We start from the raw sequence: 14,044 nt of genomic DNA, 5'->3' as shown, positions 1-14,044 counted from the left end.
TTGCGAAACCAAATATTTGAAGCTGCTGACACAATTAGGGGAATACCTGGAATTGGGAAAAATTGGGTGCATCGATACCATGCCTGTATCCGCGCTAATGGGGATCATTTTCAACATTTTCTCTAGAAATGGTAAATTTTATTTCATTTTGTTCCATATTTTAATGGAGTTTGTTTAGTGCACGCAGTTGGCAACTACAGAGATGGTTTTGTTTGCAAACTCTTGCAGTAACAACAATGCATTTAAGATAGTAATTACTATTAATTATTATAATAAGAACCCTTTGTTATATTTATGCCTTTTTGTTAATAGGTCATATTGTTATCATAAAAAACTGCAAATTAGTTCAAATTTTTTATAGTTTGCGGCATCCAGGAGTGCATATTAATTTCAGCGCATTATATCCAAAATTAAATTTGGAACGTGCTTTTTTTAGTTCTTGGTTTAATACCGTAGAAACGTGTAAACATTTTTCAGAACCAATAAAACTATTTTAAAAGCAAGAAATGATTCAACAAAAAAAAATTAAAATAGAAACCCTGAAAACTGTATTTTTCTTTTAATTTCGCATTCTCTTTGGCATACTGACATCATAGTGTATTTTAGTGTGATTTTATTGACTTTTAACTGAAATTAATATTGACAGATGACAATAATCTCTTTACATTAAAATCTTTTTTATTTCTCCTAATAAGGTCCGTAAAATCAATAATTATTCAGAATCATTAAAATTTTATGAACAAGGGTAATATTCGTAAATTTATTGTGTTTAACCAATACCGCCTTTAGTTAAATTACAATTAAGAGTTATTAGCACATCAGCTGGATGTATTCATAAGTTTAACCTTGTGAGGTTTTTAACGTAATTGGAGATGTAGCTATGATTCTACATACATAAAAAAAAGATTTATCTCTGTGGTTTCCATATATTCTTTTTAATTATGCTTGTTAATAATAAATATAAATAGAATTTCTGCCTAAATGATCACTTATAGCCTTTATGTGGTCATATATTATTTTCTAGTATGCTGTGATAATTATACTTAATCATAAAAGAACTACTAGTTTTCCTTCCATTTCAATTGACATTTTAGTTGGTATTTCGATAAGCAGATTGATTTTGTGTAGGTATAAGTAAAGTTATAATTTGCTTTTCCTAAAAATAATTATTACATATTTTCCAAAGCATTTAGCAACAGCTTGTTAGGAATCTTCGCGAAAGTAAAAGGCCCCTCGAAATTATTTTTTATATGTAGTTTCTATTTTATTGCTTCGTTTATATATTGTCTACCGTTTAGCTCGACTGAATCATAGAGGAAATTCTTGTGTATATTTTTAATATTCCGTTCAGAAAATAGTATTACAGAAAAGACAATGGAAGATACACGTTTTTAACCATGTACCTAAAAGTAAAATACGTTTTTTAAATAGAGATCCGGTTAGGTAGAGTTTAAGCCACGGTAATTTAAAAAAAAATTGTAAGTACAAAATAAATATCTTGAATGAAATATATCCGGCTTACACTTCTGCTAAATTCAATTAAAATTAACCTTATTTTCATTTGAACTATTAATGAAATTCCTCTCTAACCTGTGTTAGGTACTTTTACGTTAACCAGAACCGTTGAATGAGAAATAGTACTATTTTTCACTCAACGCCAGAACTAAATGGTTCAAATCAGGTACATCTTAACCATTAAAGTCAACTCTTTACATCTACAAGCTCCTGACACCGAAAATAAGTTCTACTTAATAATGATAGTTCTAAACACAATAAAAATTGTAAAATGTTTGCTGTAACCACTTCTCTTTAACGATTAATAAATCGTTGTATGGGTTTGCAATAAAAACTTGACCTGATCTTCACTTGATTCCATTTGTATCCGTTCCATTATCCTTTTTTTTTAGTAAAGCATTCAGTTTGGTAAATTTGCTTGTTCTTCAATATAGAATACCTACTTTTAAACCTTTCTCTGAAAAACACAAATAAGATATCTTCATTGAAATTTCCCACCATACGATAACTGCACAAATATTACTGCGATGGCAAAAATTCGTGTACCACTTTTCCGCGGTTTTTTTACTTTATAATCTTTCGTTATTTAGGAACTTAGGAACCGCAAAATTGTTAACCTATTCATAATGGGCCAAAGAACAGGGGCAAAAATTCTTTCGGACAAAATATGAAGATAGTGAATATTGCTCTGGATAAAGATACAAGGCGTCATAATTACAAAATGAGTATTAAATCAGGCTCGGCCATAGAGGGCGCCACATTAGCAATATCTGATAATTAATTTCTCTTTTATTTTTTGTTGACGATAAGTTCCGATTCGGTTGTCTACAAATCCTTACATCAATCTTATTTTGACGTAAAAAAAAGTACGCTTGGTGAATCTTGAAAATTTCAATAATATTCGAGAGAACTACTCTCCAAGATTTCTGCTTACGCTCGACATGAAAACCACTATTGAAATTTTATTTAAATAAATCAGTATTGTAAATTGTGAATCGTATATTTTAAATTTAATAAAACCTCTCTCCACGCTTTTGTTTCTGAATCGATTTTTCTGTATCAAGAAAGTGCAAACATATCACTCAACTCACTCAAATATTATAGTCTTCAGGTAAGAACAAGGTTCTTTACATAATCTAAATAGGTATATCTTCAAAGAAATACTATAGCAATAGTTTTCCCCCGAATGTCCAAATTCTACTCTGTTAATATAAGTAATCCAATAATGCCAACAATATACTTAGCTTAACTTTTATAGAAATGAAATATTTTACTAAATAGAGAAAACATAGTGTAAGTAACACATAATTATTACCATTATAAAGTGTTCCTTGATTAATTTTTTAAAAATAAGACGATATTGCTCGGATGTCTACTTAAAATCATTTTAAAACTGGCGCATGCACCATTTTCTCTGATGAACTGCAAACAACTGCAATGGGTATAGGCAACCAGTAAAGCTTGGATAAGTATTACGAACTGCAGTGTTTGAGTTATAATTTTATTCGTTTCTTTGAACTATTGTATTAGAAGTTCAAAATTGATAAATGTGAGTTTTCTATTGTAACTTATTTTAGAAATAAGAAAGGGTCCAATTTTTCACAATCCTACGAGTCTGTGTCGATAAAGAAAAGTTTTTGGAGATAAAATATTTTTTGCCTTAATGAATCACATGAAATCACTACACCTTACTATTATGATATCGGCACTACTATTACTCACTTTTATGGTATCTGGTTCCGAAATCGCAGATCTCTCGACAATAAAATAGTTCGATACCACAAAAGTGGGTACTAATCGCGATTCCATAATAGTGAGATATAGTGATTTCATGTGATCCATGGAGGCAGAAAACCTATTGTCTTGAAAATATATTTTCAATCGACATGAACTCACGATGTGTAAATCAATGTACATACAGTGTTTTGAGTTTAGAACTTGCGAGTATTTAGCAGACCTGATCAGGTCAAACGGATCCCGGATTCAGCTTCAGAGACTCCAAAAACGTATAGATATATTAGTTTACATTATTGACAATTAATTCCCTACATTTGACCTTGAACTGACCTTAAACCAGATCTAAATGGGTCAAACGGACACCGGATTCGAACTTAACAACCCAAAAAAACATACAAATATATGAGTTTACTTTGTTGGCAATTGATTCTATATATTTGACCTTGAACTCACCTTCAACCAGAGCTAATCAGGTCAAACGGACCCTGAATTCGAATTTAGCGACACCAAAAACATATAGATACATTGGTTTGCATTGCTGGCTATTGATTCCTTAACGCAGACCTGATCGGGTCATATGGACACTGGATTCGCATTCACCGATCCCAAAAACGTTTAGATATGTAGGTTTACTTTGTTTGCAATTGATTCTCTACATTTGACCTTCAACCAGAGCTAATCGGGTCAAACGGACACCGGATTCGGATTCAGCGACCCCAAGAACATATAGTCTACCATGGTCTTGTCTATCGAGCCTCTCACTTTTTTTTGTGGGGCTGTGATTATTAGCGAACCTTTTAAATAGTTACAAAAATTAATTGTTTTGGAAAGTTAACTTTAACGTGGTAATTATTTATTTTCATTTCGGGATGTTACATATAAGTATTTAATACCTCATAACAATATTATTAGCCTTGTCCTTTTACTTAGAGTTAATCCACGTATCTTGTTCATTACCTCGGCATAACTACATCGCACTGTACTGTTAATAGAACCACGACTACGAAGTGCACTTATTTTTAAAAGGCATCTCGTACGTGCTTCCAAAGCAGTGGGTCGTGTTGTACCATGCAGTGTGGTGGGGTTAGGTTGTTGACTCTGTGATTGTTATGAAGAAAGTTGGTCTGCTCCGTTTACGTTAATAAATACTTTCCACCAGCGGTCGCTTTATGCAAATCATTTCACATCAATCGTTTTCTTAGAACTAATGATGCAGTTTAATGGTAATTAAAGATAATGTTTATCATCTTGGATTTATATACGTGTTTCAAAAAAAGTTTAAATATATGTGCGCTAAAATCTCATTTATATCCATAAGGGGCTGATTTTATTTCGGTTTTCTCAATATAGGTACCTATTTTCACAAACACTTTACGAGGAGATATTTTTTAGGAAAATGTAATGTTTAGGTCACAATTGGCAAGCCAGAAGATTTCTTCGGAAAGTATGTAGGCATACCAAAATACTTTGCAGAAACATATTCAGCATCTTATAAAATATAAAAAAATTTCAATAAATTTTTGCTACACGGAAAAAAGTGGTGTAAAAAGTTACTGCGTTGTTATGGTGTTCCATAACTGTCATAATTATACCTAATATTGTATAAAGAATATTTTCGTACAATACCACAAAAATTGTATTGCTTTTTACGGTAAAATTTGATAATATTGCCCTATTGATTTCTACAATTTATGTGTACTTCAGTATTTGTAACAGTAATAGTCTTTATAGAAAATTTTTCAAACTGTATCGAGATGCGCAGACATAGTTATTTGTTACATCTGACTTTTATGCGTTTATTATATTATTTATTTATTTATTTATTTATTGAATTAAAATACCCAACGAGCAGAGCCCAATTATAGGATAAGTTACAATTTAAAATAAAGTTACAATTAAGAAGAAAAAAAGTGAAATATAAGGTCAACGTACAACAGCTTAAAGGTGAAACAAACAATGAGAAAAAAATGTAGAACAAATAGTGCAAACAACAAAACAAAAAATTAAAAAGCATATAAGAAAATATGTACCAGTACATAATAAATATAAAATAAACTTATAAAATACAATAAAAAGATGCAAGCTATTAATTCGGCTATTAGATCCTGGCACTCTAAAATTTAAACGAGTAAGTAAATAATCAGATTTAATAACAATTATTTTATAGACCATTAATATGGAATGCATTTTACGTCTGGAGACTGTTTAACTCGAAACGGTTGTAAAATATATTCTGTGGTGTTCCTCTAACAGCTTAAAAACCGTCTAGAATAAATGCTGCAGATTTAAAGAATCTCCTCTGAACCTTTCCAAGTACAAAAATTTGGCACTCATAAATAGGATTCCATGACGGAGCGATATTCAAGTTGAGATCTTACAAACATAGTGTATAATAGACGAAGAGTAGTAAAATCTCTAAATTCACTGGAATTACGTAAAATAAAGCCCAAGTTTTTTATGCTACTACTATGGAAAGCTCCACGTGCCTCGCAAACCTAAGCCGCGGGTCAAATAAAATACTCACATCCTTAATGACTTCAGGCCTTCCTAGAATATCGCCATCAAGCTTATATGTAAACAACTGTGAGTACATCAAGCGTCCAAAAAACATCACATTACATTTAGCTGCATTCAATGGCAATTTGTTGTTAACACACCAATTATTAAATGTCAAAAGACTTCGTTGAAAATTTCCGCAGTCGCACAAACCGTCAATTCTGCAATATAACTTCACATCATCAGCGTACAGAAGGTAGCGAACATTTAGGTCATTAACAATGTCATTAATAAAAATTATGAATAGAGGCGGACCTAGTACTGAACCCTGGGGAACTTAAGTTTAGAAGATGGCAACGCTAACTTAAATTAATGTAATCCAAAGGAAAGTATGCAGCAATGTGGTAGCAAAAACTACAATTACAGAACTTTTAGCAGAAAATTTATGAAATTTTGAGATTTTATTAGCATTTATTTAACACAATTTTTCGTAATAAATCCCAAGATAATCCATATTAGATATGAATAGGACAAGTACCTACTGCATGAAAGTAAATTGGTAAACCCAAATTATTTTAAAGCTTTAGTTGTCATTTCAAGTGCCAAACATTTGTAGTAAATAAATCGAAGTTTATTTTCTTAAACTTTATTATTGATTTTGTACATTATTGGTCCTTGTCTCCTCCAAAGTACCCCTCTCCCCTATTCACATTCTTCCCAGCGTTGTTTCAGAAATTCCGGAAATAAGAAACAATCGCAAGGGGCTAGGTCTGACAAGTAACGAGGGTGGGGGAGGACAGACATATTTTTGGCATAAAATAATTGACGAATTGACAAAGCTGAGGATGCGAGCGCATTGTCATGATGGAAGAATCATGAGTTTTCTCGCAATAACTCTGGTCTCCTTTTCGGATTTTTTCACGTAATCGTTAAAAAACGCCTTGATAGTACACACGGTTCACTGATTCACCTTGAGGCAAGTATTCAAAAATGCACAGTTCCATTAAAGTCGACAACAACAGTAGGCATCACTTCGACATTGGATCAAGACTGACATGCTTTCTTGGGGTGTGGAGATTCTTTGCCAATTCATTGTGATAATTGAAACTTTTGTCCCAATGCCATAGCTCAGATTTCGTCTCCCGTTATGATCCTTTAAATGAATGTTTCATTGTTCAAGGAGTTGTCCGCAAACGTCCACACGATTTCTTTTCTGTTGTTCGGTCAGCGAACAAGTAACTAATTTTGCTGCAATTTCTCGTCAAAATTTCATGTCATGATCTAATTGAAATGCTAACCTCTTCTGCAATTTCTCTGACAGATCAGTGATTTGCACGTTTCAGATCTTTGACTTTTTCAAAGTAAGAGTCACCAGTTGAAGTCGAAGGCTTTTCTGGTGGAGAATCATCTTCGATTGACTAACGACGAGCAGTTTTAAATCGTGAAAACCATTCGTAAAACTGTGAGCATCATCTCAGTAAGCTTGTTCTCAAAGTTGAAGAGTTTCCGTGAAAGTTTTCCCCAATTTCACGCAAAATTTTACGTTGCAGAAAATCGCACATTTCAAAAATCGTCACTAAATATATATGTTATTTTCCAAACAGAGCTCGTATCCTTCTTGAAAAAAATTATTAAAAAACTATACAGTTTTCAAATATTTCAGTATATAGTAAAGGCAAACTTTGAGTGATAATTAAAGTTTTAAAACAATTGATTTATGTGTTCATATCCACTTGTCTGACTTTCTAAATTAGTGATTTTCAAATAGAAAGTGCAGAAAATGCCGTCTGCGAATTTTTATTGCTCGAGAAGTCGAAAGTGCGCTACGGACGAGGCATATAGAAATTTCAAAGAATGGTGCCTGAACAAAAATACTGGTTTCTGAAATGTCACTGCTATCATATTTCATGGAGAAGTCGATAACTTTAAAGTCACCAGCCAGCTTGTGGAGTGTGCCTGCTCAATGATTAAGTCAACTATTTTCATAGAGGAGAACGTGGATATATTAAAATACCCCAAGCCGAGAGCATTTTTGAAACATTAGAATGACGGCTATACACCTAAAAAGTCAAAGGTTTTTACACGAGAACAAATCAACGATTTTCTCTTTCAGGTACCCGATAACACATATTTGCTAATGAAGGTAGTGACGGTCTTAGGCATTGCAAGAGCATGCCGTTCTGATTATGCAAAATTACTTTGGACGTCAATTTCAAAAATTTCGATGACATTATTGTAGTTACAATTGCAGATTCTAAAAGTGATATGTCACGTACGTTTACTTCACGTCTGGGTTCTGATTCTCATCTAGAAATTCTCAAGAAATATATCAAGATTAGACTGGAAATTAAAACTAAAATTTCACGCTCTTTTATGCGCTATCAAGCAGGTAGATGTTACAACCAACCAGTCGACAAGAATATCCTTTCTATGATTCCTAATAAGATTGCACAGTTTTTGTAACTAGAACATCGTGAAACATATACATGTTATTCATTCCGAAGAACATCGGTAACGTTACTCTAGTACAGGAGTTGATGTATTAGTGTTAAACATTTTATATCGGATTTAATTTTTGAAAGGCATCAGCTTTGTAAAACTTGCATATTATATGAATAGGGATAATAAACAACGTTTTAATTCTCCTTTCTGCATTTGAGTTCCGATTCTCTTTATAACCACTGAAGCCTAGTGTATGTGTAACAAAAGCACCATAACGATAACTTTTAATATTTCTATTTGTCTCAATAAAGATCCAACAAATCCATTAGCTATACAGTACAGCTCATTAGTGATAATGCACTATAAATAAAATAATTCAGAAGTTCAACAATGCATAAGCAAATCAAATGTGTTTGAACAAATTACAGAAAATATTTGGTAAGCATGTACTGATATGCTTAGTAGTACAAAGCCTTTTATAATTTAGATTTTTTCCCGTGTTTGTTGTAGAAAAAAAGTGGATTATGTTAATATACGTTACTATGTTGCCATTACGTTGCTAATAGTAATTTCTTCTTTACACAAAGCAAGATTTTTCTGAAACGACACTGACAAACTCATATAAATTTAAATATATTAAATAAAATTAAATTATTTGCATTATCTGCGAATTGAATTAAAAGGTCTTAATAATTAGTACGTGTTTGTTATTGCCAAATATTACAGTTGCAATAATACCACCATCCCTTTGTTACGTAGTAATAACCTTGCTGGTAGTGTAGATGATGTAGACATGTTGACATTTTCAACTGTTCTCTAATCAGTTTTATTATTATGACTCACATATTATTTTATTTATATTATTTGCTTTCCTAATATAAAATTTAAACACACCTATTGCAAAATCTTGTTTACCAAAGTAAAATTTTAATTTCTCGATGTTTCCTTTGCGAATGTTGTTACGCGTTTTGCCAAAATGCGTCTTTATATACTTTTTCGTTTCACAGAAATTAAAGTCTCTTAGTCCCGTTATATTAAAGTATTAATGAATGCACCGAAATCATTTAATGTCAGATTTGATTTACATTTTACTGAAAAACTTAATTAAAATTAACGAGCCTCAATTAATATTATTTACATTGAATAAAACATGAAATATAAATCTAATAATCTACATATGTATATGATTTCCGTGATAGGTGTTTTATAAAATTATAGTGTAGTAGAGCATAAACAAGTTTCTGAGCTTCACAAAGTAATTTAATTTTTATTATCAAATAAGTAAAATGTTTGATGACAGCCTGTCGAGAATGCAAATGATGCAATAAAACAAGAACTGAAGGTAGCCGTAAAAAATATACATATATTTGTTTGCTTAGGAGTGAGAGATTTTTTTTGTATATCTATAATAAAGTCTTCTAACTTCTATAACTTCACCAACCCATGCAATAAATGCACATTTGCACATTCATTAAATGTAAATTATACCATTTTAGAGATTAAATACAAATAAAGATTAACTCAACTACAAATGTGAACACTAAATTGACAGCGACCTATTTGTAAAATATTTAGTTTTTAATATATTTTTGAGGCCAGTTGTAGTGCAGTGACGATTAATTTTAAGGAATCTGTTTATTTATTTATTTAGAGTGAAATCCAATTATTGAACTAGAAGAACTAGCCTAGAAAGAGATAAAGTCTATAAAACAATACGTATATAATTAATAACTTATAATTATATAAAACAATTATGATGATAACCGCACTGCTTAAAACATGCTTAAAACATACTAATAAATAACTTATTATATGTATGTAGATCAACTCAATATACGTCTAATGTCTTTAACAGAACAAGAAAGTATTTCTAATTTCATTTGTATGCTTCTGAATTCATGACGTGAAGCCCTGCAACGGTCTGTATACATGTAGATGTGTATTTACTTTGCGTAGAAGAAGTAGAATCTTTTTATGACTTATTGTGCTTGTCGCCGTGGGAGGTTAAAAGCGACTCGTATTTTGTGTAAACGCAAGCAGTAGCTCTTCTGGAGGATCTGTCTCCAATATCTTAGGGTTGCGATGATGATGCTTAGAAACATAAAGACTCTCAAGTTTTATAATACATATAAAACCTGTTCGTGATCAGCTCGCGTAAACCTCGCAAACAGGCCGCAACACAAATGTTTGCCTTTAGTGTTATTCTCCAAGAAGTTGTGTTAGTGCTCTGCGTTTATCGGCGTATAAAAATGATAAAGTCATATGAAGCAGTTCAAACTTTATCTTGCCCTGACTATATTAATCAAGATATTACTTAAACGTCAGCAAAGTTGTCCACAGAACTGGCAAAAGCGGTTTTTTTTTCACAGCAGTGTAGAGAATGCAAGAGGATTTAAAAGCTTTTATCACTTTCAACTATAGACTTTAAATAAATAATTTAATTCTCTTTGACTGCTTCCATGCTTCATTCTTGTTTTGTTTTATTTCTATATTTATGTAATTTAATTTAAAATTACACAATACTTCCTTTTCTCGGTATTTTACTATAATATAAGTTGCACAAGTTTCTCATCTGTCTTTCCATGCATGGGGCAAAATTGATACTGACATTTCTACTGTCTACACCAAATCGGAGTTCGGCGAATATTCCTTTTGAAGGTACCAACAGTCGATGGGAATTTTGGGCAGTTCAACGTGAGCAAATATAAAGGGCACTGTTGTTACACGAACTGCTCGCGATCTTAACACGTACATTTTACAAACAGATCGCTGGATGATTGTGAATCGTTCGCGAGCACGTAAAAATTCGTTTTTATAAATACTCCAGTCGGGTTAGACAAAATGGTAAGGACTTAAGTTGTTGCAAATGCGATTTCCTATAACTTCTTTTATTACAAATTTTATCGTGCGATCGATATTTTTAAGTTAAGGGGGAAAATAGTGACAAAGTATAATTATTGAATTATCTCGTTTGTTATTGACTTTACGACATAAATATACATAAACAAAGTTGGAAAGAATTATATTTTCTACAATTTTGATCTCTTTGATTTTTTCGCTACTACCAACATTTAAGGTCCTACGCTTAAATTTAAAAAGTAATATAATATACGAGATGTGGCTATAAAATAACGAGACTGATGCTTTAGTGCTTTTTATTTTAAATTGTCCCCTTCAACATACACCCCTCCTCTATCTCTACATCGCTTCATGCGAATTTTACATTGGTCAAAACAATGCTGGAAGTCTTTCTCTGTTAGCTTTTTGTTCCTCGGCTTCAACGGTCTGAAATCTTGTTCCTTTTAATGGAGATTTCCTTGAGGATCAGATAAAAGGCACATGGTGCCATGTCAGGCGAATAAAGCGGATGGTTTAGCACTGAGATGTTATACTTGGCTAGAAAGGTCTTGACAAACAATGCAGTGTGAGCCGGGCGTTGTCCTGATGAAGAACCCATTACTCTTTTCCACAATTTGAATTTTTTTTTTCTAATTATTTAAAGGAGTTTAGCAAGAACTTCGAGGTAGTAACGTTGATTAACAGTTTGACCTTCAGGAGCCCAGTGAAGGTACACAACTACCTACACAATCCCATCTCGGTGAATTTGGACTCTTCCAATGCATGGATTGACGCTTGGTTTCTGGATCATAAGTGAACAATCAAGTCACAGCTGTCGATCCACGATACATAAAGGCGGGTATCCACTTGTGGTAATGCTCCGTAACGTAACAACGAACATGTTACGGCCTGTTGCAAAAGGTGACACGGTTCCCTGAGAAAGTATGTGTGGTTTTGGTCGTATCATTCATTCCGTAGCGTAACAAAATAAGGTTACGAGACGACGATAAACTCGCAGTATGAACCTAACTGCAATAATGGATTCGTCACTGCAATTGCAGTTAGCAGCAGCGTCATATATTTTTTTATTCATCATACAATTTTGAAGAATAAGAAACGGAAATCTCCGGAAATATTTTCTTTACTCCACTTCATGGCACAAACACAGAAAAACACACTCTTCCTAGTCACTGCAGAAAACAGACTGACCCCAAACCATATACAAAAGACTGACGAAACAAAAAATAAGACAAAATCACATGTGCAACAGGCAACGTTACTGCCAAAAGGGTAACCCCGTCTCAACATGTGGCAGAAAGTACTGTTGCATCTCTTTGATGCGACGGCTAAAAACCGACAACTGATGGTTCGTCCCGGATTAGTTATGCGTGTCAAATTTGTTACACGTACCACGCAACAATTTTCCGTCTCCACTAGCTGTAACGTAACATGTTCGGTGTTACGTTACGGGGCATTTGACACAAATGGATACTCGCCTTGAAAGGTGCTGTCGATCGTACGACTTTGGCGCATGTGTAGTTCACCTGTAGTAGCATCAGTCTCGTTATTTTATAGCCACACCTCGTAATTTTTTGTTTTGTTTTGGAAACGATCTCAATTTCGAAGGTTATATGAACTTTTTGTTTATTTTTAACCTGAACACTGTTAATGTAACAGTTACACGTAAATATAGCCATGATAGGTATTAACTATTTGTGCATTTGACAACTGCCCTTTTTACTATGTAATTTATTAAATATTGCTAGTATAATTCAATTCTACATAAAGCCCATAAAGTAAATGTTTCCCATAATACCATTGGTTAAGAACTTTATCCATGTGATTAGAAATCTTTTAAGTAGGTAGGTACCTAGATTTATGGTATTAAAAAACATTGTTGGATTTGATAGGATTTTTGTGGTTTGAATATATTTGAATTAGATCAATAGCCTTAAAATAAAGTAAAAATACTAGACTCAATAATAAAATACATATGAAAAAAGTACAATTTTTGAAAAATTTTATTTTTGTATGTTCAGTTATATTTTTCATATGTATTAAAAGTAATTATAATCGAGTTTGTCAAGGCTGGTATTATAGTTTTCACCCAACACTGAAGAAAGACGTCTTACGGTTAGTTTCTTGAATAATGTTACGGATGAGGTACAGCAAGTGCAGTGTACGAGTGTATCGTTCCACAAAACCGAGCCATGGTGGGTTGGTGATCAGTCTTGGGTTCTCTGTACAAGAGACGAGTGGGCCGGTGGAGAGAGTTTTAATGCTGTAAATAGTGACAAATTTCCATCTTCTCGTAAAGTGTATAATTAGTGCAAAACAGTTAATTTGATTATACACCTTCCTACAGTTCTTGATGCCAAGGATGTCACAGTATTTTAGGTACGTCCACCTATAAGTATAGCTAATTCTTTGTAAAAAAATGTGATATCGCATTTTCAGAACTAACTCTAAACAATTATAATACTGTTATTAATAACTGATACAAATTACACATTGTCATTGACAACAGTGTGGATTTATTAACATTGATGGTAATTTGTTTTATATTTATCCAAAAATGTTTTCTCGTAGAGATTCGTACTTAAAATGAATTTAGTACAACATAGGAACTATATATTAAATGTTAAGTTGAAAGGTTTAATAAAATTGGAAGGAATTGTAATATGCTGAATTTTATTAGTAACGCCAGAAATATTACTTGCTATATATTTAATCGAAACTAGGTTAACTATATATTTTACATAAACACAGATGCGATACTGTTTTATACTAACAAACAGAAAATTTTAGTCAATCTCAGTCTGTACATATTACCTACATTTTTTATGAATTTACTAAAAATATGGTATAAAATTTATTCTGCTATGTAAAATTTAAGTATATTTATTTCTATATTTTTAAGAAATTTTTAAAAAAATTACGTGTTAAATAAGAATTAATCCTCAAATTTAGAACTTTTCTTTCATGATATAATCGTACAAGTAAATGTGTCCGTTAA

The 14,044-nt window shown here is 32.3% G+C and overlaps 1 protein-coding gene across 2 annotated transcripts in view; it reads left to right on the top strand.

Moving 5' to 3' along the window:
• Positions 1-14,044, top strand: part of LOC108906859 — a 267,026-nt gene that overhangs the window by 193,189 nt on the left and 59,793 nt on the right. Inside the window, exon 1 of one of the 2 annotated variants that reach the window (XM_018710289.2) lies at positions 13,108-13,425. The exons of the other annotated variant lie outside the window; for it this stretch is intronic. The gene's annotated coding sequence lies outside the window, so the exon portion shown is untranslated. Of the gene's footprint in view, positions 1-13,107; positions 13,426-14,044 lie in introns of those variants that run through there. 2 annotated transcript variants of the gene reach the window in all.

This window comes from Anoplophora glabripennis, unplaced genomic scaffold (assembly GCF_000390285.2).
Source record: "Anoplophora glabripennis isolate ALB-LARVAE unplaced genomic scaffold, Agla_2.0 scaffold260, whole genome shotgun sequence".
Classification (NCBI taxonomy): Eukaryota; Metazoa; Arthropoda; class Insecta; order Coleoptera; family Cerambycidae; genus Anoplophora; species Anoplophora glabripennis.
This window is presented reverse-complemented; position numbering and strand designations above follow the sequence as displayed.